General features: G+C 39.0%; 1 protein-coding gene across 6 annotated transcripts in view; it reads left to right on the plus strand.

Annotated features, from left to right (window-relative positions):
* Positions 1-865: 865 nt before the first annotated feature.
* CDKL5 (cyclin dependent kinase like 5) overlaps positions 866-22,542 on the plus strand; it is a 129,913-nt gene continuing 108,236 nt past the window's right edge. For 3 of the 6 annotated variants that reach the window (XR_007630903.1, XM_050332522.1, XM_050332527.1), the window contains exon 1: positions 996-1,157. The gene's annotated coding sequence lies outside the window, so the exon portion shown is untranslated. Of the gene's footprint in view, positions 949-995; positions 1,158-6,656; positions 8,413-22,542 lie in introns of those variants that run through there. The other 3 variants (XM_050332523.1, XM_050332526.1, XM_050332525.1) reach the window with 3 other exon arrangements.

Here is a 22,542-nt window from a genome sequence, read left to right on the forward strand (position 1 = left end):
ACCATTGAAGCATACCAGAAAAATGGGAGCCGAGTACAAGCATCCGGAACTACCTTTTGCCGTGGTGCATCTGATACTGGATGTTTGCCTGAATGTGGCTTTAGTTTTAAACTGTAATTTTAATTTGCGTGAGGGAAGCTGAAAGGTGAAAGCCTCAGAGGCGCCAGCAACAGAATCTGCAAGCTCAGATTGTGGTTTTGTACAAAAAAAAAACGGAGAAATGGCTTGAGTGCTGGAGGAATTTAAAAAAAAAAAAAAAAAAAAAAAGGAGACACTGGATTTTAACATCCCCGCTGCCCTTCTCTCCACCCATCCAGCAAAAGCAGCAGCGGCGGCTCCCACGGCGCTTCTCCCGCCTCCCCGCCCCGCGCTCGGGTGACTAACGGGGGCGGGGACCGGTCTCCATGCCAAAAAAAAGGGAAAAAAATTATTAAAAAAAAAAAGAACGCGCCCATCCGTTCCGCGGAATCCCCCGCACGAGAAGCCCCCTCCCTGTCAGGGCGGGACATATCCTTCAGGGCCATGCCGTGCCCTCCTGCCGGGGGCTGACCGCCGCCCCTCCACCTGCGGCGGTGCCCCGCTGTCCCTCACGCCCCGCTGTCCCTCACGCCCCGCCCGGGGCGGCCCCTCCGCCGCGGCCCCTCAGCCCCGCGCTCGCTGCGCCTCAGCCCAACCGGCCCGGCCCGGGCGGGGCCGGCGGGGCGGGGCCAAGGGCTGACGACCGCCTGCTATTGGCTGAGGGGGCGTGGGCGTGGCCCAGGGCCGGCTGGGTGCTCTGCTACTGGCGGGAGGGCACGTCAGTGCGGGCGGGGGGCGGGGCCGGGCGAGCGGCGCTGGGCGGGGCGGCGGCGGCGGGGGCGCGGAGCGGAGCGAGGGGGCGGCGGCGGGCGGGGCGGCGCCGCCGGGCGCAGCGGGAGCAGCGGGAGCAGCGGCAGTGCCGGAGCGCAGGTAGGGGAGCCGCGCCGGGGGGTCGTCCCGTGCCCTCCGCCGCCCTCACCTGTCACCGCCCTCCTGCCGGGCTCTTGCCGCTGTTGCTGCGGCGGGGCAGCCCCGCGCCTCGCCCCCTTCCCTCAGCTGCGCGTCCGTCCCCGCTGCTCCCCGGCCAGCCGCGCTTCTCCTGCCGTCCCCCGATCCCGCCGGGGCCGCTCCCAGCCCAGGTGCGCCCGGGGGAGCCGGGGGGCGAGGCGGCGGTGCCCGGCGGGGTCTCGACAGGGGCAGAGCCGAGGGTGGTTCCACGGGGGTGCCCCGGGGCGGCCGCTCGTGGCGTTCTGCCTGTGGGATTCCGCCCGAGTGCCTTGTGTTGCGCGAGCTGTCCCCTCTTCCTCTCTGATACCCTCTCCCGTCTGGCTGGAAGGGCTGAGGGCTTTTTTTAAAAAGATGCTCTTAAGATTATTATAGTTTAGGGGGGAGAGTGTTTCTCTGGTAAGGGCTTTTTTGTGTGTGGTTTTTCTTTTTTCTTTTTCTTTTTTTTTTTTTTTTTTTGTGTGTATGGTTTATTTTTTAATCAGTCACCCTGTTGCTGGGCTTGTGCATTGTCGGTGCCAGTTGCGAGAAAACGCAGCAGTTGTTGCAAGGTAGGCAGGTGGTGATGGAGAGCATCGGAGGGGACAACACCCAGGAGGGAGGAGGGAAGGCTGTTCCTCACCTCGAGCCGCTAGGAAGATGAGGGATGCCGGGATTCCCGTTGCTGGGCTATTCCGTGTTTCTCCTCTCAGCTTTCATCTTTTGTATTGGTCGGTGAGCAGGGAAAACTCGACTGCTGTCCTTGGAGCCATATGGAAGGGAAAAGGATTTTTTTATCAAGCAGGGCTTGGTGTGTCTGCAGCAATACCTCTTCTAGGGCTGGAAGAGCAATAAGCTCAGCTCCTATTCCATTCTCTTTTTGTATGTGAGGGCTCTGCTCGCTGTTGCTGTTGCTGAACTACTCCAGGCTTGCTCTCGGAAATCCTCCTCCTGTCTGCATCGTGCACGGCCGACCATGGCTGCGGCAGGTAGATGTCTGAGGCAGCAACAGCCTGGAACTGCCATAGTGAAATTAGTAATGATCATGCATATTCCTGTGTGCTGTGCCTTGGGTGAGGGAAGCTATTACCTGATTTGTACTCAGCAGACTTGTCAAGATGGTAATACATTAGTCACAGTCACATCTGGAAGACTCGTTTATGGCAAATACACGTTTATTTAGCAAAGCTTAGGAACGTCTCAAACTGGCTGTAAGAGAATGTAGAACAGAGCAGGGCTAGGACAATCCATTGGCATACTGATAAATGCAGATCACAAATGGCTGTGGGGTTCTGCAGTATTGCAGGAGAGAAGTTTAAAATTGTCCTCTTAGTTTCTTTTGTTGTCCTCATGCCTCTCCACTGCTTTTCAGGGAGGTGTTGAGCACCACCCGCTTCCATTGCAATGATTGATCAAGTTGTATGTTGCCAACTGATAATGGCTTCTTGGCTAGGACAATCCACAATTCCCACTTCATTTTGCTATCTCTGCATACACTTAACTATTTTTTTCCCAGATCTCAGTGTAAGTTTGTCAAATTTTGACATTTCAGGTAGTCTGTTGGGTTTGCCTAAAAAAACCCATGATCTTTAAGACTGCTCTTATCTTAGTATGTGTGTGTGCAGAGATATCTGCAGTGGAAAAAAAAAAGGAAGCTTTTTATAAAATACACTTGTGGGTAGTAGGAGCACGAAGTGCCATTTTTAATAGGTGGATTGAATAATAGAAGTATTGGTCTTTTCTATTGTACAGATTTACATGCTAGTTTAGCAGTATAAAATAAAACCTACTACCTCTAGTTGTGTGGTGGTTTAAAATTTCTCTCATTTTGCTCATTTGGCAATAGGAAGGAAAATCTCCCCCACTGTACTTCTGGAAAGATGTTCTTCAAGGAGAGAGCTCTCTGCTTCAAGAAGCCTCCGTATTGAATGACTCTCAAGAGTATGGCCTTGTTTGTCAGTATTTACCTAAAACTGTAGTATTTAGGGAACACTGTATCAAAATCTTTGTTGCCTGGATTTAGCTACTTAGATTTTTGTAGCATGCAGAAGAAATGGATGATATATTGCAATGGGCGAAAGACCACATTTTATAGGAACAGGAAGAAAACTAAAGCTGTCAAAACCAAGCATTGCAAAGAGCAAATGCTATACCATATTTTGGAACTAGATCTTTTGAATTAATTTCAACCAGTGCTTAGACCTGTGATTAAAAGCAGTTAGCATTGTTAAAAAATACTCATGTAAAAGATATTTGCATTATGTGTGGTTAATGTTGACAGTTTTAATGAATCTGATATATAATCCATAGTTGTTTCATGTTAAAGACTTTCTTCAATGTTTGAGATTTAAATTTTATGAAAGTTGAAACTGGAAATTTGTTTTGATATGTGTCTGACTTTAAAATGAGAGTCATAACAAACATGTTAGTATTGCAGCTGATGTGTTCTGCCTTAGTTTTCAAAACTTGGTGTTGAAACAAAGAAATGGCAGATCCATTTTTAATGTTCTTATCGATCCTGTCAGTTTAGTTTAATAATGATGGGGGGGAAATACACATTGAGATTTAAGTACTGAAATGCTTACCGTAGGTCTATATTCCTAACAAAAAACTTAAGAATATCAATTTCAAAAGCCTGTTTTACTAATGAAGCAGCTAAAGGAAAATGTAAAAAACTGTATGGTCAGTACAGAGAGAGCTCTTTATAAAATAGAGGTTTGGGCTAGTTTGGTGGAAACTGTTATTGGAGCACTGATCTAATTAACATCATGTTATAGTGTTTAAAGGGTGGCTAAAAAGAAGATGGAGACTGACTCCCTTTTACAAGGAGTCCCATGGAAATGATAAGGGGTGATGGGTACAAGTTATTCATGGGGATATTCCAGTGGGACACAAGAGAACAGTCAGCCGTTGGAATAATCTTCCCAGGATTCCCCAACATTGGACACTTGTAAGACACATCTGGACGGGCTGCTGGGCCACCTTGTCTAGTTTGTGATTTTTCCAAGAAACGTTGGGCCAGATGATCCTTGAGGTCCCTTCCAACCTGGTGTTCTGTGAACCGTAGTGCCAGTGTGGTTTGACGCTAGCGGTGGCCATTTCTGTTGGAAACAGAGCAGGACCATGTGAGTGGGAGGAGAGCTAAGACTGCAAGTACAAGGTAGAATAACAGAATAATTTCTGTATGCAGAAAACACCCTCTCTATATATAACGAAAAGTCAGTTCAGTGCTGTTATAAAAATAGCTATTTATAATACTGACTATATATGGAAACTCTTGAAAACTGTTCACATGTAAGCCTTGGCTTTTAGTCTCTCTCAAACACATAACACTCAGCAGTAGAAATCTGGACAGAAAAAAACTAACCAACGTTTTCATAGGTACTGTTTAAGCTCTGGATAAGATATGAGTTCTTATTTATGAAAATTTTCTTGTGCTTGTATGCTTATTCTGTGTAGATTATGAACATCGATCATGAAACAATAATGAGGGAGAACTACCTTGAAAGTGTAGGCAATGGGGATAAATGAAGTAATTGTGAACTATGTGCTCATCGTGTGAAAGTAACAGGAATGCCTTATATTTGTCATAATTTCTATTTGAGAATTTTAAAGAATTTTAGCACTACCTATGAGCTAAACCTAATGACTGGATTTTTATCTGGATTTTTACTTCAGAACATTAGCATTCTCATGTTACTTCTAACATGAGAATGATCAGTGACTTACTATCACTAAAGTTTGTATGTAATATAGTGAATAATAGAGTTTGTTTCCTGGTTCTGAATTCTGTATTCTAACTATAATTCTTTAGTATCTAAATGCAGGTTTGTTTGTCAATGATTATACCAGCTTTCTGCATCAGAAGCAGTAAGAATCAATTTCATAATTTAAATGAGTATTAAAACAATACATAAGTAAACAGAGGAAATCACTGTTACATCAGCCCTCTTTTTGAGTCTGTGCAGTTTCATAATATTAAATGTGGATGAAGGAAAAATGTTACACTGCTAAATGTTCACAGTGCTAATGTATTCAGCTTTAAATTTTTTTTTTTTAATTTAGACTATGGTAATTTATTTCTTTGTCGCTGTGTTAAATAAGATATTTTAGCATAGCAGAAATAGTTGTGTTAAATATCTTGACTAAATCACAATGAAAGAACAAAATAAATTTAAAAGGTGCTACATGTCTTAAACTCTGTTGCTATAGAAATATTGCATATATTTTTTTCCTCCCTTCTCTGAAGCAACCATGTGCATTTCATTGGAAAAGGCTAGCTTTCAGAGAACTTCCATGCCTGTTTCCTTTAGGCAAAGGAACTTTCAGAAATGAGTGTGTGGGTTCTCAAGTTAATTGTGTTCCACTTCTCTGTTAATAAGGTGTTTGAGATGTAAGTTATGTTTAGCTGATATGGAGTAAAAATAATCTTTTGTTATGTCTTAAAGTGAGGAAAATGCATATGGAATAGACATAGTTATTATATGATGACTTTGTGTGATACCTTTCTGTGATATTGAAGTGTCCAGATCTCCAGAAGCTTTTAATTCTAGCTTTAGTGCAATTAAACTTATTTTTCCAACATTACTTAAGCAGAGATGTTTGTATTCCAGCTTGGCTTCAAATTTGAATTCCTAATACAAGCCTGTTGAACCTTCTTGTCTTGGAATTGCCCGTTAATGTCTTGAAAACTAATCCTTTAGTTGATTCATTTATAATGATATGATAACTTAATCTAACACTGACACTTAGTTTGGGAAAAGAACATAATCTTACTGTGGGTGGCATTCACAAGAAATACTTGCCTGGCAATATTAAGGAAAAAAAAAAGGATGAGGAAAGCCCCCAAACCAAAAAACAAAATCCTTCTGAAAAAAACAAAGTGTGAATCAATTCTTAACTGAATCTTCATTATGCCAGCCACATAGAGCTCCATTGTTTTGGTGAATTGTATCACTGTCTCTGTTAATCTTTTCTGAGAGATGAGTATAGTAGTACTGATGTTAATGGTAACACACTGCTTCATTCAGCTGAAAGAAGGGGAGGATGCGGCTACAAGGTTCAGTAGAATAAAGTATTTGTTCAATTATTCAACTATTAAGTATCAAAAAAATATTTCTTGGAGCTTGATATGAAAACAAAACTTTTTTCAGCCCTTCCTCCTCTTTTCTTCATGATTAGGTGTCAGTGTTTAAAAGTCATCCTGTATTGTAGAAACAGTACATTTCTTAGTGAATTTGGAGAAATGGTTTACACTTACAATGATTTTCTTTGTAGAACTATGTTTTGGCTGATCTCATCATCAAATTTGTAGAAGTTATGATCCTGAAATGGATTTCTTTAAGTACCTGTTAAATGATAGTTATCTGGAGTAGTGTCTGGTATAGAATCACCTGGAGTTTTCAGTGGGTTTGGTTTACTTTGAGTGAGTTTAGTTAGTGCTTATGAAGTGAGCAACTCCTTGGCTGTAAGTCCCACTTATATGTGAAGTAAGTGAATAGCTACTTGAGAGTACATCAGTTCAGTGCTTTTCAGTCTTTTCACCCTTTCTGACTTAGAAAAGGTGGATCCTTCTGTTTGGCCTGCATGGGATAGTCTGGGTGATACTTTAACTTGTTAAAACAATCTGATTTCACTTGCTTTGTACTAGCAAGTGGGACTTTGTACTTATATATATTTATCTTTAAAGCACAGAAACTTTTTAATTAAACTTGAGAGCACAGTAAATTTGTGTTCATAAGCTTTCTACCTCTTGCTAGATTTCCTAATCTTAAAGAAGGCCATATTTATTTTTTGTGTATTTTTTGTGTAATTTCCTTCTCTCTGTATTTGCTTAAGAATGTGTCAGCACTATGCTGGTGTTGGTAGAGCAGAAGGTGCAGTGTGCCCTGAGAGTTGGGGCTCATGATGCTTGAAGGTGTGTGCTGCTCTTTTTCTCTCCTCTACCTTTTCATCTGGACAGCATTTCCAGGTGATGGTGAAGAGGAAACCGTGTTCTGATGAGAGTCCTGCAGTAGATAAACTTCAAAGTTTGCTGGAAGGATTTGGGTATTACACTCTGCTGGCTCTTACAACAAATTTCAGTATGCCTGGTGAGAGTGTCTTGCATGTTGCAGCATATCATGTTAATTGCAGGTTCGTCAGAGGCATTTCCCATGAATAAGTGTAGTGTAGTTTGATTGTTCTGCTTCTTCCAAGGTGTAGTTGTTTGAGTTTTTTGGTTTTGGTTGTGTTTGTTGTTTTTTTCTTGTAGGCTGCATTTTTGGCTCTTATCTTAAATATTAATAGCAAAACTGAGGTGCATGGAAGGTGGGGACATGTCATAGTCAGCTTTTCATGAAGCTTCTCTTGTCAGACCTATTGCACTTGTTCTAAATTCCTGTTAACCTGCTATGTTCAGTAAAACTTTACAGTAGCTGAGAACAAATTGCAGGAAAAGTTTTCTGTTTTTTATTTTGAACACTTGGCATAATTTTGTTTATTCCCTGGCATCACTTAAGCCCTCTCTACAAATATTTGTGCACATGTAATAAGTTAAGTGTATGTTTAACTTCAATTGTGTTGCTTATGAAGAAGTATATGCAGTATTGGGGCCCATCTGACCTTATGTGACCCCTTTCAGAGGTGAAGAAATCTTAAAACTGTCAAAACATACAGCACCTCATATAGTATAGGAAATTGTTTTTAACCTCACATTTTAATTGATGTTTCAAATTCATGTTGTTCCAAATAGTTGGTAGACATACTGGCAACTCCTGAGTGTTTTCTGTGTTGTTAGAATTTACTCTACGGAGGTAAAGTAGGAGTTTGGTATAGGTTTATGGTACCTTAAAACAGCTTTGCTTTTAATGTTATATACATTCGAGATAAAAATACTGAGATAAAAATATTTACTTTGTTTATGGGTTATTTAATAGTTCAAGCTGTTTATTAGTCAAAGAGTAAGCAATTGTCATAGCAGTGACAGTAAATATTACTAATTTTCAGATGCGAACCTCAGAACATCCACTTCATTTAATTACGGCCTTTTTGTTGCAAGATGGGTGTTTACTGAAATGCTGCTGAATCTGTTAGTAAATATAGGATACCCCCTCTCCAACTTTCTACTGTTGTTTTTAATAGGATTGCATAGGGTATTTTGAAGTGATAATTGACATGAGGGATGGAAGAGGGCCCTCAGGAGATTTTTCTAGTTAGACTTTGTGCTCAAATGCTGTATTTTCCTAAAATTATGTTTATTTCTAAAATGTCACTAGGAAGAAGTTGTGTAAAATTAAGTTATTCTTCTCTTTCCAGGGAACGCACACACTTCCCTACTTAACTCATCTTAATGACACTGTTGCATTATTTTCTTTTGAGTACTTCAAAAGAGAATTCCACATAAAAGGAAGCAAATATCTTTGCAAGCAGGTGGTTTTTTTCCCTCTCCTTTTGACTGTGATCTCCCCGCATTTTTTTTTCTACTTTAAATCTACCACATCCACAGTGTTGCCATCTTGTTCTTTGCATAACCTCTGTAGAAACGCTTCCAGGCTTCCTTGCCTTGCATGTCGGACAAGAATGGAGTATCCCCAAATCCACCACTCCAGACATGTACACATGGTATGCTGTTATCTACCTACATTTGTAAGCTTTAAAAAACCCCCAAAGAAACCTCCAACCTCCCTCACCTTAACTAATCCTGTTCTCAAAACACCTACAATGAGTCTCTGCTTGCTTCAGAAGTTTCATGCTTTAAAAACTTGAGTCTACCTTATGGACCCCTTCACACTTTCCTGATCCATCTGTTCATCTAGCACAGCTTCTTCTCTATCCCTTCACACAATCTTAGGCTGTTGAGATGCAAGACGCCTTTGCAGATCCTTTAATTGGTAGTAGACTTTATTTTTACTCCTCTACATCTTTTCGTATTTCTTTAAAAACAAAACAAAACCAAACAATTAAAAAAAAAAAAAAGAAAAAAAAAAAGAAAAGAAAAAAGAAAGAAGGCAACCCAACCCCTCCCTCCCCCCCATGCCAAAAGCTTGGATTTTCTTTCTCCTTTCCTGGCTGGCATTATTATTATGAAGGATGGTTTAAATTACATGCCATTATAATTTTTTTAATGCAACCATTCTTTTTCTACTTAACTGTGAAGTCTTGTTTGGGTACAGCTTGTGTTTGAAGACAGTTATTTATGGAGTGCTGTAGCTGTACATCGTGAGGTACAGTCAGTAATGTGTTGATCTGGGAAGTCTATAGACCAAAGCTACTACTTTATGCAGTATAGCCTATTATAAAACAGAAAACCTTGAAGTAGGGAGTGGCCAGTGCTGATGAAATGCTTTGTGGAACAGGTGGGACCTCAAAGTTTTATTTTAGTTTGAGGGAAGGTTGCTTATGCAATTGTCCCATCTGTCCAGCCATCTGTCCATTAGCCTGTCCTCCCACCCTGCCAGTAACTTGTGAACCGCTTGCCTAATTCCTCATCGACTTTGGCAGAGGGGCAGTGTTCTCCAGCCCTGCTGCACACTTATACAGGTCTTACAGAAACAGGCAGATAGTAATACGAGAGACTGAGCAAAGAACAGGGGGAACCCTGGTCTGTGTCTCTGTGGTTGGCCTGTAGTAATAGCCATCATGCCATGTGCCACATCCTGCCAGGCCAATGTGCCAAGGAAAGGTAGTTTGGAAAGCAGGACAGTCATGAAGCTGATGCAGTAGGTTATTGCAGTGTGCATGATGGGAGGGATGTCACAGGGGCAGTAATTTGGGGATGTTATTCTAGGTAGGAAGTAAGGTTATTCTCATGGATCCAGAGTTACTGTGGGAGACCTGTTTGACAGTGTAATTTATTTCTTTAAAAAATTTCCCATCTTTAAAGGAATTGGGGAAAGTGCTGCTCAACTCAGACCTGTTATAAAGAGCAAGGAAGAATTGGTGGCATAGAAAACATCATCTGATGTACGTGGGTAAGAGGTTGTGCATATCCTGCAGAGTCAGTGACAGAAATATGAGCTTGATGAGGGAAGAAGACTGTCAGCCATCCAGGAGGAACTTCAAACATAGAACCTCATATATAGAAAGGAGGGGGTTTGGAGAGAAAAGAGGTGCTGTAGCAGAGCAAATCGGATTGAAATCGTTGGAGTATTTCCTGAAAAACTTGGAAGGCTGAAATGTTATTTTTCATCTTAGGATTTAAAGAATTCTGTGACTTCAACACAAATGGGTTTCTTGACTCTTTAGAAACCGTACTATTACTATAAATAAAAACAGCTTTTGGTATGAAGGTGACAGTGTGGGATGCCCACGATAATAGTAACAAAACAGTATTTTCAGAAGGTGAACTGTGACTCTGCTTTTCCTAGTCAAATAGCTATTCCTGTCATTTGGGGATCATTAAATCTGTTTCATTAAATTCCATACACATTGACATTTTAGTTGCCTAAAGCTCTGTGGGTGAACAACATATTTGAAAAAAAAAAAAAGCAACCCACAAAAACAAGGCATGGCCTTCTGTCTGTTAACCTAGTTGTTTTTCAGTAGCTTCTGCTGACTCAATAATATGATGTGATGTAACTCACAAAAAAAAATCCGTACATATTTGTAATTGATGTATTTGAAACTCAAGATTGTTTTAACAGTAAGTTGGGATGCTGGGAGATGTTTATTTGGTTTTTCTTCTGTGGGAAAATCAAATTTGTCTATGTAAGTCACCATAAAATACCATGACTAAAATTGTGTTGCAAACAATATGTAGGGATGAGGGGAGATAGGAAGATACTTGTATTAAGGTCAAAGTCTGCTTGCCTTTGATCATACAATACTGAACAGCCCTGGGAAGCTAGGAGGCCTATCCTGTATTTTTCCACACCAGTAAAATGGGTGACCTTTTGTTTGACTGTTCCAGTTATAGTCACTTAAAATAACATTTGAGCTATTGTTGGCTATTTCACTGAAAATGGAAGGCAGATCAAGCTTGTTAGCTTGCTGCTCTTCAAAGTAATTAAGAGAGGAGGCATGCTGTCTTTAAAGAATTAGTCTACACAAAGCTTCAGTGCTTGTGAGAAGAGATTGTTCAATTATAGAAAAAATAAATAAACAGTTTTACCCTGGTAAACTTACTTTCCCACTTTAAGTCAATGGGTATTTTTTTTTAATACTGGTTCTTACACTTTTTTATTATCTCGAATTTTTAAAGAATTTATTAACAATAGTTGCAACTTTCAATTTGTGACTATAAAACTATTTTGGAATTTTTCTTCCATTGTTTCTTGCTCACTTCCTGATATTTTGATAATCAGTTTTATTTTTTATCTCTTTGTTACTTGTGAAGTACAGCAATAGTTACAACAAAGCAATTCCCACCAAAATGCTCAAATTGCCAAGTCCTGTGCACCTTTAGTATCCAAAGGCATTCATACCCCCAAATCTGGGGAGTGACTTTTAGTATTAAATGTACAAGAGTGATGATGTAGGGCATGTAATGCATGAAAATAAGAGTGTGTTTTTATACTGTTCAGTCTCAAGGGTGAGGGCTGTACCATGGGACCTACAACCTAATTTGTGGTTATGGAAGTTGCTGTACAGGTAAATGACCACTTCCAGTTTCTCCCACCTGTTGTGAATGTAACTAATAGTTAGAAAGGAAAATACGGTGTCTTTCCTGTTCTTACAGCTGGTTTTGCGTACAGTGCTGAGAATGAAGCAGAGGAAGCTGGGTTGCAGTAGTGGAATGGCAGCAGGCATGAAAGCCAGATTATTTTGTTGAGCATATTTACAGATTTTTTAATCTGCTGTGGAGCCCTGGCATTGGGAGGCCCATGTGTTGGGTCTTAGGGAAGGCTGTGTGCCTTATGCTGGGCTATGTGATTGAGAAGTGTTTGAGAGGATATTTAAATAAGTATTTAAACTGGGGAGCTGCAGATTCAGTTTGATGTTTAAAGTGTGGGATTTGACAGCTCTGTTTGTAGCATATATATTTGTGCAACATTAATTTACTTTTTTTTTTTTTCATCATTTCATGGCTCATTCATATCTCTTGGGATGAAAATCCAGTCCACCTGTGAAGCTGAAATAATTGGGTTTTATTTCAGGTGCAATGATATATAAAGATTAAAACGGACCTCTAGAATCAATTACATTTGTGAGATGCATGGTAATTTTTTCCTAACTTCCTTTTACTTGTCTAGTACACTTTGCCATTTTATTGAGGAACTGCAGGACAGATTAAATTACATATGGCAGATTGTGGTGGTAAAGTTCCTCTGCTGTAAATCAGAAATAAATTTGAACGTGATGTGAATTGCTTAATGCCTGCAAATGTGTGGTAGTTACATAGAACAGATTTTTGACATGATACCACAGCAGAAGTGGCATCACAGTATGCTTTATCCTCAAGTTTCAATCTGGAAGGAAAATAACAGAAGCTGAGATTGTTTTTAACGTGTGATTACACCTGCATGAAGCTGCTTTTGTCTAGTTTTGCAAGGAGAAGCACAAGAATATTACTGTAGTGTAGTATGTGCTGATGTTTAGGTTCTGTAAGGCCAGTGGTAGAACAGTAAATGATACTGAGCACCTAAGTATTTGTAGGCTACAAGATTTTCTGTGATGTGTGCTTTTAGATTGACTCTGTGAGTACAAAAATGTACAAAATATACCACAAATGCTCTACAGTTTTATGAAAAACCAACCATTAAATTGTTTGTTACAGAGTCAGATTATTTTAAATTACAAAATGCCTTCATGGCATATTTAAGAAACAGAGAAAATAATAGTATCATAACAGCTCATATTCTCTTGATTTTTTTTTTTTTTTTTTAAGAAAACTGAAAGTGCTTGTACAAAGGCCACAGATTATATTGAAGTTTTTGTCCTTTAAATGTGCCTCTGAAATACTTGAACTGTACCAAAAGGTATATGGATTACTGGAATATGAAGGGAAGTGTTTTTAAATAGTTTTCAAGAAAGTAGTCTTCTGGAATATGCACAAACTATTTTTTTTTCTAATAATTCTTTCAGTTTGATAATTTTTTTTCCATTTTCTCTAATTGAATGAAGACAGACATTCTCTTTTGAACACGGTTCCATAACGATACAGAATAATGTATGTTGTGTTTATCACTTTTATTATAACTCATTAAGATGCCTTCTGATAATTCCATCTGAAGGAAAATAATACTGCAATTTAATTAATAGCAGAACCAAATCATTGGCAGAGGAGAAAGAGCTCAGTGTAATAAAAAAGAAAAAACAAAAGCAAGGGTTGATCAGTTGCACTGCAGTACCTAAGAGAAATGTCATCTTCCTGAAGGAGAAACACAGCTGTGACTGGAGTGCTAAAAAACAGGTGGGATATAAGTCAAGGTAGCACCTGGACTAAATTCCAAGTGAGTACAAGTTCTAGGGTGCAGCCATTGATTAACACGTATTTTTGGGTTTATTTTGGGTTCATGAGTATGCTTCTAAAATACTGTGAACAGGGCATACCTGAGTTAAAATCTAACCGCTGGTAAACATACATCCTTATGACCCTTCCCTTTCACAACAGAGGGATTAGGTAAAAACGGGACTTGGTCGTTGGGAAGCGTGAAACAGATTAGTTAAACGGTCAGGTAATTAAGAGTTATTTACCTGCATTTGTTATATGATGAAAGCTATTTCTCTTCTATCAGCACTTTTGAGAGCCAGTTTTTGCAAACAAGTAATCTGAGCTTTTTGGTTAGGAGTCTTCTAAAACTGTGGGACAAAATAAATTGCCCTCATGCCTTCAAGGAGTTTAGGTAGTAAAGCATTGTGTACCATGGTATAAATGGCTGTGACCAATTGTTCAGAGTTATTAAGTGGAGTAAATATAATATACTAAATTTACAAACAATGGAAAAAATAAAAATCTGTGCTGTATAAGGAGTTGTGCTGAGCATGACCTGAAGTTCCATGAATGGGACTATTTAATTGCCTTGTTTTGAATGTCTTCCTTTAAAAGGTTTGTGAAACAAAGTGGAGAAATACAAATTGGAGCAAAATTTGAGAAAACATAAATCTGTAGCATGTTTATGCCTCTTGGTAGAAACAGTGAGCATTCTGGGCTGCATCTGAACTTGCTATGTCATTGTCATCTTTATTGCTTGGCTCTGTTCTGGGTGGTGCCTTTGTTCTTTCATTCCACACTATTCATATGCTGTTGCTTATACAATTTTAAGGTAAAAAAGTGGTCAGTATTTTCTTTGGCATGCACCTATAATGAATGTTTTAGTTAAAGAGTGTAATCATCCAGTAGCCTTTTTGCAAAATAAACAACATAATTCCCTCTAATCACATGGTAATACTATAAACTATCCCTGTATTGTATGTGTTTCTTGCAGTAGAGGCACAACGTAATGACATCAGAGCTGGAGGATGTGAACAGCAAAAGTTTTCATCTATTTTACTTGTACCAGAAGGCAGAGCTTAATGGAAAGGAGTTTTGCTGGTGAATATACTGAGGTGACATTTCAGATAGATTTTGCAGCTTTGTCAGTGACATGAAATGGGATGTTCTGAGCACACCTCAGTGTCCCTGCTCCTGTCTCTGTATACAGGAAATTGTTTGGAACTCCTTAATTTTCTCCTTTTGGATTGTAGAGTTCCATTTGAGATTACTGAATAGAAACCAAACCTAAAAAGTCTGCCTAGGTTGTAGGCTGCTTTTAAGATAAAATACTGAAGTGTGGGGAGCTCTTTTATTTAATGATAATTGTAATTTCTCCCTACAAGTGCCAGTAATATGTCCTTCACTGTTTTGTCCATTTGTATTGAAGAAATGAAAGTTATTCAATTGCATAATGCATTTGTTCTTCTAACTGGGACACAAAACCCCACTATGATCTCAATAATATTTTTCTCTTGAAGACTAAAGGCCTGGTAGTAATTAAGTCATAGTTACATAAACTTTACATTTCTTGCTTTTTGGTTCAGTTGTACTCCTGTAAAAACAAAGAAAATAAAAAGCAATAATTGATGAATGAAGGGTTAGAATGTGGAATTACCAAGAGGGGAAGTATTGAAGCATTGCATGTGAGATTGGGGGAGGAGGGGGAAGTGTATTGCTGTAGCACATCTATAAATACATTTTACAAATACTGTAATTCAGAAAAAAACAGGCTAATTTGCTTTTTCCACACTGGGAAACACACCTTTAATGATATTGCTCTTCCACTCTATATCTTAATCTCTGTTTCTTGGTTTTTCCAGTGTAGGTTATTCTGTTTAGAAGGCTTCTAAAGTTCTGAAATTTTTGGGGGGAACTTCTGCAAATGTTGCAGTAAATTGGGGGAAAAATCATGGTTGGGAAAAAATCCTTGTGAAATATCAAGATCAACACTTCTGTGGGCTTTTTGACATTTGAAAACTTCATGTTTAGATGCCACTTGTGTGCTGTGTCAAATGGAAATAGAAAAAAGTCAGTCTGTACTGCATTTGCGTTCATTTTCACTGGAGGAAAAGAAAGTGGGTTTGGTTTTGTCTTACATTGCCCACTTTTCTTTACCAAATAGGGTTTTGAAGTTCCTTCAACTGAAGTATTAAGAAAGCATCTTTTGAAAATTATGAACTATGTTTTATCAATTGAGGAAAAAAAAAAAAGACTGAAACTAATTAGTTGTCCTTTATTTCTGCTGGTGTTTTAATAGTTACCTCTAGATATTTAAAATACACAGTCCAATTTTGAAGAATAAAAAACTCTAGCCTTACTATTTTTATTGAAAGATGTATCTGTGATAGCTTATTGATAATGGTGGCAGCAATGAAATGAAATGCTGAACTAGAACTATTCCCCAAAGTCTTATTTCCTGTCAAATATCCCAGAAAATATACAATAATGCAAGATATCTGCCCCTAATTACCTGAAAAGGCTGATGCTCATTTTCTTGTTTCAGATGAGACAATGATGCCTTGATCAGGTACTCTGAAAGAAAGAAACATGCAAGAAATTATTCACCTCTAGAAGATTGATACACTATATGTAAAATTGACACTACTTGCCAGGCTCTGCTGGTGGGTAGGAGGTGTAGGAAATTCTACTTTGTTAGTCATCTTCTACATATGGAAGTTCTATTGTTATTCTGCTGCACTTTCCTGTGTCTAACATCTTAATATATGGTGGAAATAATGAAATTACTATCAGCAGTCTTTGAAATTTATTGATTTTTATAACGGTGTATTTTATAAAGGGAACTCATACGAACTGACTTTCTGTTACTTCCCTGAGAATAAAAATTCACTGTTACTGCCTGTAAGGTTTGTTTTGGCAGCATAAGATCATGTGACAGCATCTTCAGTATTAGTGCTTTATCTGTTTTTCTACAACTGGGTCTGTATAACACTTGTTCACGTTGCATATTTATGGCAGATACAAGGTGTTATTTAGGATCAACTCTTTTTACAAGGCATTTTATTTGGTGGTGAATAGTCACATGTTTGTGTACTAACCAATGGAGATACTTTGAAGGAGATCAGAAAATACTGAGTGGTAGCTTCATATTGTTCCGTGGTTTTGTATCATTAAAACCATTAAAGAAATGCTTTTAAACCAGAAATAATAAGTGTAGCTGCTTTTTCAGGAAGGCTTTCATATATTTTGCTTACAAAGAAATTTCTAAGTATAAAACTATTTCTAAAAATAGAAATTAAAAAAGTTTAATTACAACTCTTAATGAGTGTTGAGTTGGATGAATCAAGTAATCTAAACTTCTTGAAGTACTGAAAACACCCTATTCAATTTCCATTTTAATTCCATTTAGACTGCTTAAATAAATGGAGAAACAAAGAAGAAATATGACTGTTGCTGTGTACTAACTTGATGTTAGTGGTCAGGATTCCTTAGTTAAATGGGTTATGACACTTAATAATTATTAGATCAGTATTACAGTTGTGTATTTTAAAAGAAAAAGGACAAAAAGTGGTACTGTTTTTTGGATGTCACAAATCTGCAAAAAACCAAAGGGGCAAATAAACTCTCCAAATGCATAAGCAGATAAGGCTTGTTCTGTTTTGTTAATAAACTTAAATGAGAATTTCACAATATTAAAATCTGTTGAATTTTGGAACCATGTGCCTGAGAGCATTCTCCAAAGCCTTGCTGAACTCTCTCGGGCTTGGTGCTGTGACCACTTCCCTGGGGAGCCTGTTCCAGTGGCCAACCACCCTCTGGGTGAAGAACCTTTTCCTAATATCTAATCTAAATCTCCCCTGACACCACTTCAGGGCATTCCCTTGGGCCCTGTCACTGTCACCACAGAGAACAGATCAGTGCCTGTCCCTCCTCTTCCCCTAACAAGGAAATTGTAACTGCAGTGAGGTCTCCCCTCAGTCTCCTCCAGGCTAAACAGTCCAAGTGCCCTCAGCCCCTTGTCATACGGCTTCCTCTCAAGGCCCTTCATCCTCTTTGTTGCCCTCCTTTGAACACTCTCTAATAGCTGAGTATCTTTCCTATATTTTGGTGTGCAAACCTGCCCCAATATTCAAGGTGAGGCCGCCCCGGGGCAGAGCAGAGCAGGACAATCCTCTCCCTCAACGAGCTACTGATACTTTGCCCGATGCCCCCGAGGACACGGTTGGCCCTCCTGGCTGCCAGGGCACTGCTGACTAAGATTCAACTTGCCATTGATTAGGACCCCCAGGTTCCTTTCCAAGATGCTGCTGCTCTCAATCTTCACATTCCCCAGTAGGTAACTCCAGGGTTGCCCCGTTCTAGGTGCAGAATCTGGCACTTTCCCTTGTTATACTTCATATGTTTGGTGATTGCCCAGCCCTCTGATTTGCTCAGATCTCTCTGCAGGACCTCTCTGCCTCTGAAGGACTCAACAACTCCTCCCAATTTTGTATTATCAACAAATTTACTTAGTATACCTTCAAATATAGATGCAATAGACATGCTATTTTCCCTTCTCTCCCTGCCCTCTTCAGCTCCCTTTTTGTAGTTAAAGTTCAAATTCATCAGTATAACTGCATTGCTGCATGTAACGGCACTGGCTGGTAAAATGAGAAAAATCACTCCTGACTACATGAAGTAATAAGAACACAGATAAGCTGTGACTACAGCTATAACTTAATAATTTTTGAAATTTCTAGGTTCCCATGTTCTTTCAGACAGATACTGCTTAGCACTATTGTCAATATTCAGTGAAAGCCGTCTGAAGACAGGGTAGCCTATGACTATTACTAGTTTAGACATCGGATGCTTAATTGTTCTGTGCTTCAGATGAGCTATTGTAGGTGAAAAATCCTTTAGCCCTTAGTTACTTCCTCTGGGATCCTGACCTTTTCTGTTGACATATACTCCCTTTAGGTCTTTCAAATAAGGTACATGATTTGTGGCCTTTTAGTAATAAATGTGACATTTTTAGAAAAAAAATATTTTGAACATATGGTTGAAATATTATTGTCTGTTTCAATTAACTGTTGGGACTCTTGATTAGGCAGTTTGCTTTTTAGCTTATTCTGTTATATAGAGTTATATTCTTTTAACCACAGGTAAGGCTAATAGGTTTTAGGACCTGGAGTAATTACTGTAATCAACTGCTCTAGTCTGCTACAAATTAGTTTATGAAACTCCATGGACTAAAGCAGTGTGTTTTGACAGATGATAATGTGAGGAGGTTTTTACTGGTGCTTCTACCTGCTCTTCCACAATGTTGTATTGGGACCATGGTTCACTAAATAATTCCTTTTACACCAGCCTGTCTGTCAGCATTTGGGTGTCACCAGTAAATCACATTTTGTGAACACAGTGGAAGAATTTGAGGCTCCTGAAAACCTCAGGAACTCTGAGAAAGCGAGAGCAATTTTAATCACATGTGATGGATTAAATCATCACAATGGAAGAACCTTAAGCAGGTCAGAGGCAATGATTTCAATGCCAGTTATACTCAAACTATGTACCTGGGAAAAGGGCCATAAATATTATCTCTTTCTCCTTTTTGATATTGTTTTATTTGATGCAATATCAAATGTTATAATTGGCACATGATATATATGAATGGGCATGCTTACTTGAGCTTTTTCCTCCCCTAGTGCCTGTCTGTGGGGAAGACATGTTGAGCAGTTCTTCAATATGTGGATGTGATTTGGTAGCCTTTGAATTGTGCCTTGTCAGTCTAATTGTAAAGGACAAATTGTGCAGGCATCAGTTTTGAAACAGTTAAGAAACTTAACATTTATTTTCTTAGGACTGTGTTTTGTACTGAGTGCCAAGGCTGGCTGTGCCCACATGCTGAAATGGGAGAAGTGTGTTAGAAGACATCTTGTAAGCCAAGAGTTTTCCCCCCCAAGTCTCAGTTTATTCAATGTGGCAAGTAGGAGAGAGAATAGAAGCCAGTCTTTCTTCCTTGATTGTAGAAGGCCATCCTTTCTAATTTGAACAACTATTGCTTCGTATACTGGTGTACTCCAGAGAAATCATAAGTATGCTTAGAGTTAAGCAAGCAATGAAAAGGTTAAACCTATTGTTCTTGTGGGAATAAAAATACATAGTCTGGTCCTTTTCAGTAACTTCTTACTGAAACCTTTTCTCTTCTTTGGTATTCTAAGTAATAAACTTTTCCCCATCTGTTCTGCATCTCCACAGCAAATTAAAAAGACTAAAATCCTATGAAGAACCTGAGTTGGTGTCACATTTTTCATGTTTGCTTAAAAGTTTGATCAATGTCCTGGTTGTAGGACTGAGGTTTTATAGCATTATATCACCATGTTCTCCTAGTTATACTCCAGTGTTCTGTCATGGCTTTTTAGACTTGACAGTCTTTTCTTTGTAATACAAAGTAGAGAATTTAGGCAGCTGATACGTCATTTGCTGTACAAATAAAATCACAAAATGGGGAGTAATCCACTGGTGAGGCAAACACAGGTAACCTAGAATGTCTTCAAAAGCAATTTCAGGCTGTATGCAGCATTTTCAAGGGAAGTTTAAATGTTTAAATTCATCTTGCATCTCTGTTTCATTTTATGGTCATAAATGAAGATGGCACAGCTCCTTTCTCTTTTCCAATACAGGAAGTTAGCCCATTGAAATAATTTCATTCCTGGAGCCTCTGGTAGGAATTGTAAGTGAATAACCTATTGCCTTAGTTTTATTAGCATTTTGATGATGGATCATTGAAGCTATTTAAAAACAAAAGTTGCAATTCCTGATCTATCCTTGAAATTCTCAAGCATTTGTTAATTTTTGGTTTCCCAAGTAAGTGCTATACAATGTAAAAAATTGGTTTATTTAATGTAGCAGATATGGGAATAAAGAAGCAGGTTTTTATTTTGTTTTGTTTTAGTTTGGTTTTTTTTTTTATTAGAAAGCTGTAAAGATATTCAGAACATTAGGGAGACACTTCACTTTTCATTGAAAGACAGAAAACACAATTCACCTTCGGCACCATGGGCATCTGAGCCAAGATTAGCAACACTAAATTTAAAAGCTGTCTTAATGTAGGCATATCTGAAGAGACTGTGTATGGATAGCATAATGTTTAGAAAACTGCTAGCTGCCTTGGATTGTGGGCAGGAGCAAATGAATATCTCAGAGCTAAAGAGACCCTTCAACATTGGTAAGATCCCCCTCTGGTCAGCTGTCCAAAGCCCATGGCAGTCTAGTGTAGGCTATGGGAGAGTAGCAGTGCCTGTGGACTCATAAAGCCACACTGAATACTCGAGCGTTCTGGGAGTTGCTGTTGCACCACCTCAGGTTGAGGGCATGTGGAATTGCAGTTCATATGGCCTCTCAGGTTTTTGGTTCACAATTTTAACTGTTTTGATTCTTAGAGCATTTTTTTTTTAATGATAAAGAAATAAAATCTCATTATTGTGTATTGGATCTATACTGAAGTAGAGGTATTTTCAAAAGTGAAAGTTCAAGAAATTTAATCATATATATGAAAATGGTATATAAATACTTCGTAAAATCTCATAAGTCTCTTCAAATGACCTTGAAAAGCTGAAAACTTACCTGCACCTATGCGTCACTGAACTGGTTGTTCTACTTCGTTTGGTTTTCAATTTGAAGGAAAAGAAAGTTTCTGTTCTCCAACTCAAGATGAACCCTGCTAATTTTGCTTGGATTGTGCAAGTGCTTTGGATAACTGAGGAGAACGTTGAGCAGTGTTTTTCTCCCTCAGCCTTGGTGAGGTTCACAGATGTTGCACATGCAGTTATAAACAATGTTGCTCAGCAGTTTGTAATCTGTTCAAACACATTACCGTATCCTTTTCAGTCTCACGAATAGGTGTTCAGCCTGCAGTTGGTTAATTATCTCTTAAGCAGTTCCTCTTCTAATTCATTGTTAATCTTCTGCTTATTTTCTATTTCCGTGGATTAAGCTTCTGAACTGACAAAATGAAAAGAAGAACATCACAATCTTATTGATTTGATCATGATGATGAAAGTGAATGAGTGTCCATGGCAGCATGCTCCTCATGCTGGCTTTTCATCTCAGAGGTGTGGCTTACTAAAGATTCTAGTCATGAACAAGCAATGTTATTTTTTGTGAGATTGCCATGGTGATCAGGTGGGCTGTGAAGTACAGTGAAAAATGCCTTTTCCCAATTTATGAGCTTAGGAGAAAAGGGGAATTTGGGAACCCCCGTTAATCTGAAGCTGTCAGGATTTTTTGTGTCTTGCCAGTATCTTTCTAGTGTTGCTAAAAGGGCAAGGGAAGGGAGCACAGTAGCCCCAGCATTACTCTGCCACTGTGAAATTGGCTAACTGTTGGTTGCTCCTATTTGAGTTTATGGAGTATCCTTGGTTTGCAAGTGCTGCTGGAGCATGTCCAAGTAACTAGAAAACCTCTGTAGCCTTCTGGAAGTGACTTGCCTTTTATCACAGGGCTTTCCAGCCTCTGTTGGAGTTGTGAGGTTTCTAAATGACCCTTTTTTACCAGTTGGCCTTCTCAGCCATTTCTACTATACCTCCAAAACACACACAAACAAAGTAGCACGAATGGATCATAAGAAAAATTCTTCACTCAGCTGAACATTTTTTGATGATCTCCTCCTATTGCTACAGCAATTAGTCCAAGAACTCTTATGCTGTTATTGAAATTTTCTTGTAATTGCTGAGCCTGGCATGCAAGGCATTATGTCTGTTTCTGCAAACCACAGTGTATTTGAGGTGATCATTGTTGCTGTGGGATAGTATAGATTGAAACAATGCTCTGTTTGTCAGTTGTTGCTGTTGGTACAGAAAGAAGTGACTCATAATATTCTGTTTAGATGTCCATTTATTCATGTAATATTCTGCTGTTTAATCGTTTAAGTAGGGGTTAAAGATATATGAAACTGGATCATATGGAAGGGGATTTAATACAGTAAAAATACTTGATGTATATAGAAGCAATGAATTAGACTTAAGAGAGGCTGTGCTAAAGTTGCTGCAGGGAATAATATTATATGTATTATAAAGTTCATTGTTATTGCATTGTATAGGCAAGCTATAGACACATACATGCTCTACCTGTGGTAGAAACATAAGCTTTTTAACAGTGGTTTGCTTTCTTATAATGAATACTATCTAAGTTACCAAGGCCTTAATGTCTTC

This window comes from Myiozetetes cayanensis, unplaced genomic scaffold (genome assembly GCF_022539395.1).
Source record: "Myiozetetes cayanensis isolate MyiCay16 unplaced genomic scaffold, myiCay2020 scf5-8, whole genome shotgun sequence".
NCBI lineage: Eukaryota > Metazoa > Chordata > Aves > Passeriformes > Tyrannidae > Myiozetetes > Myiozetetes cayanensis.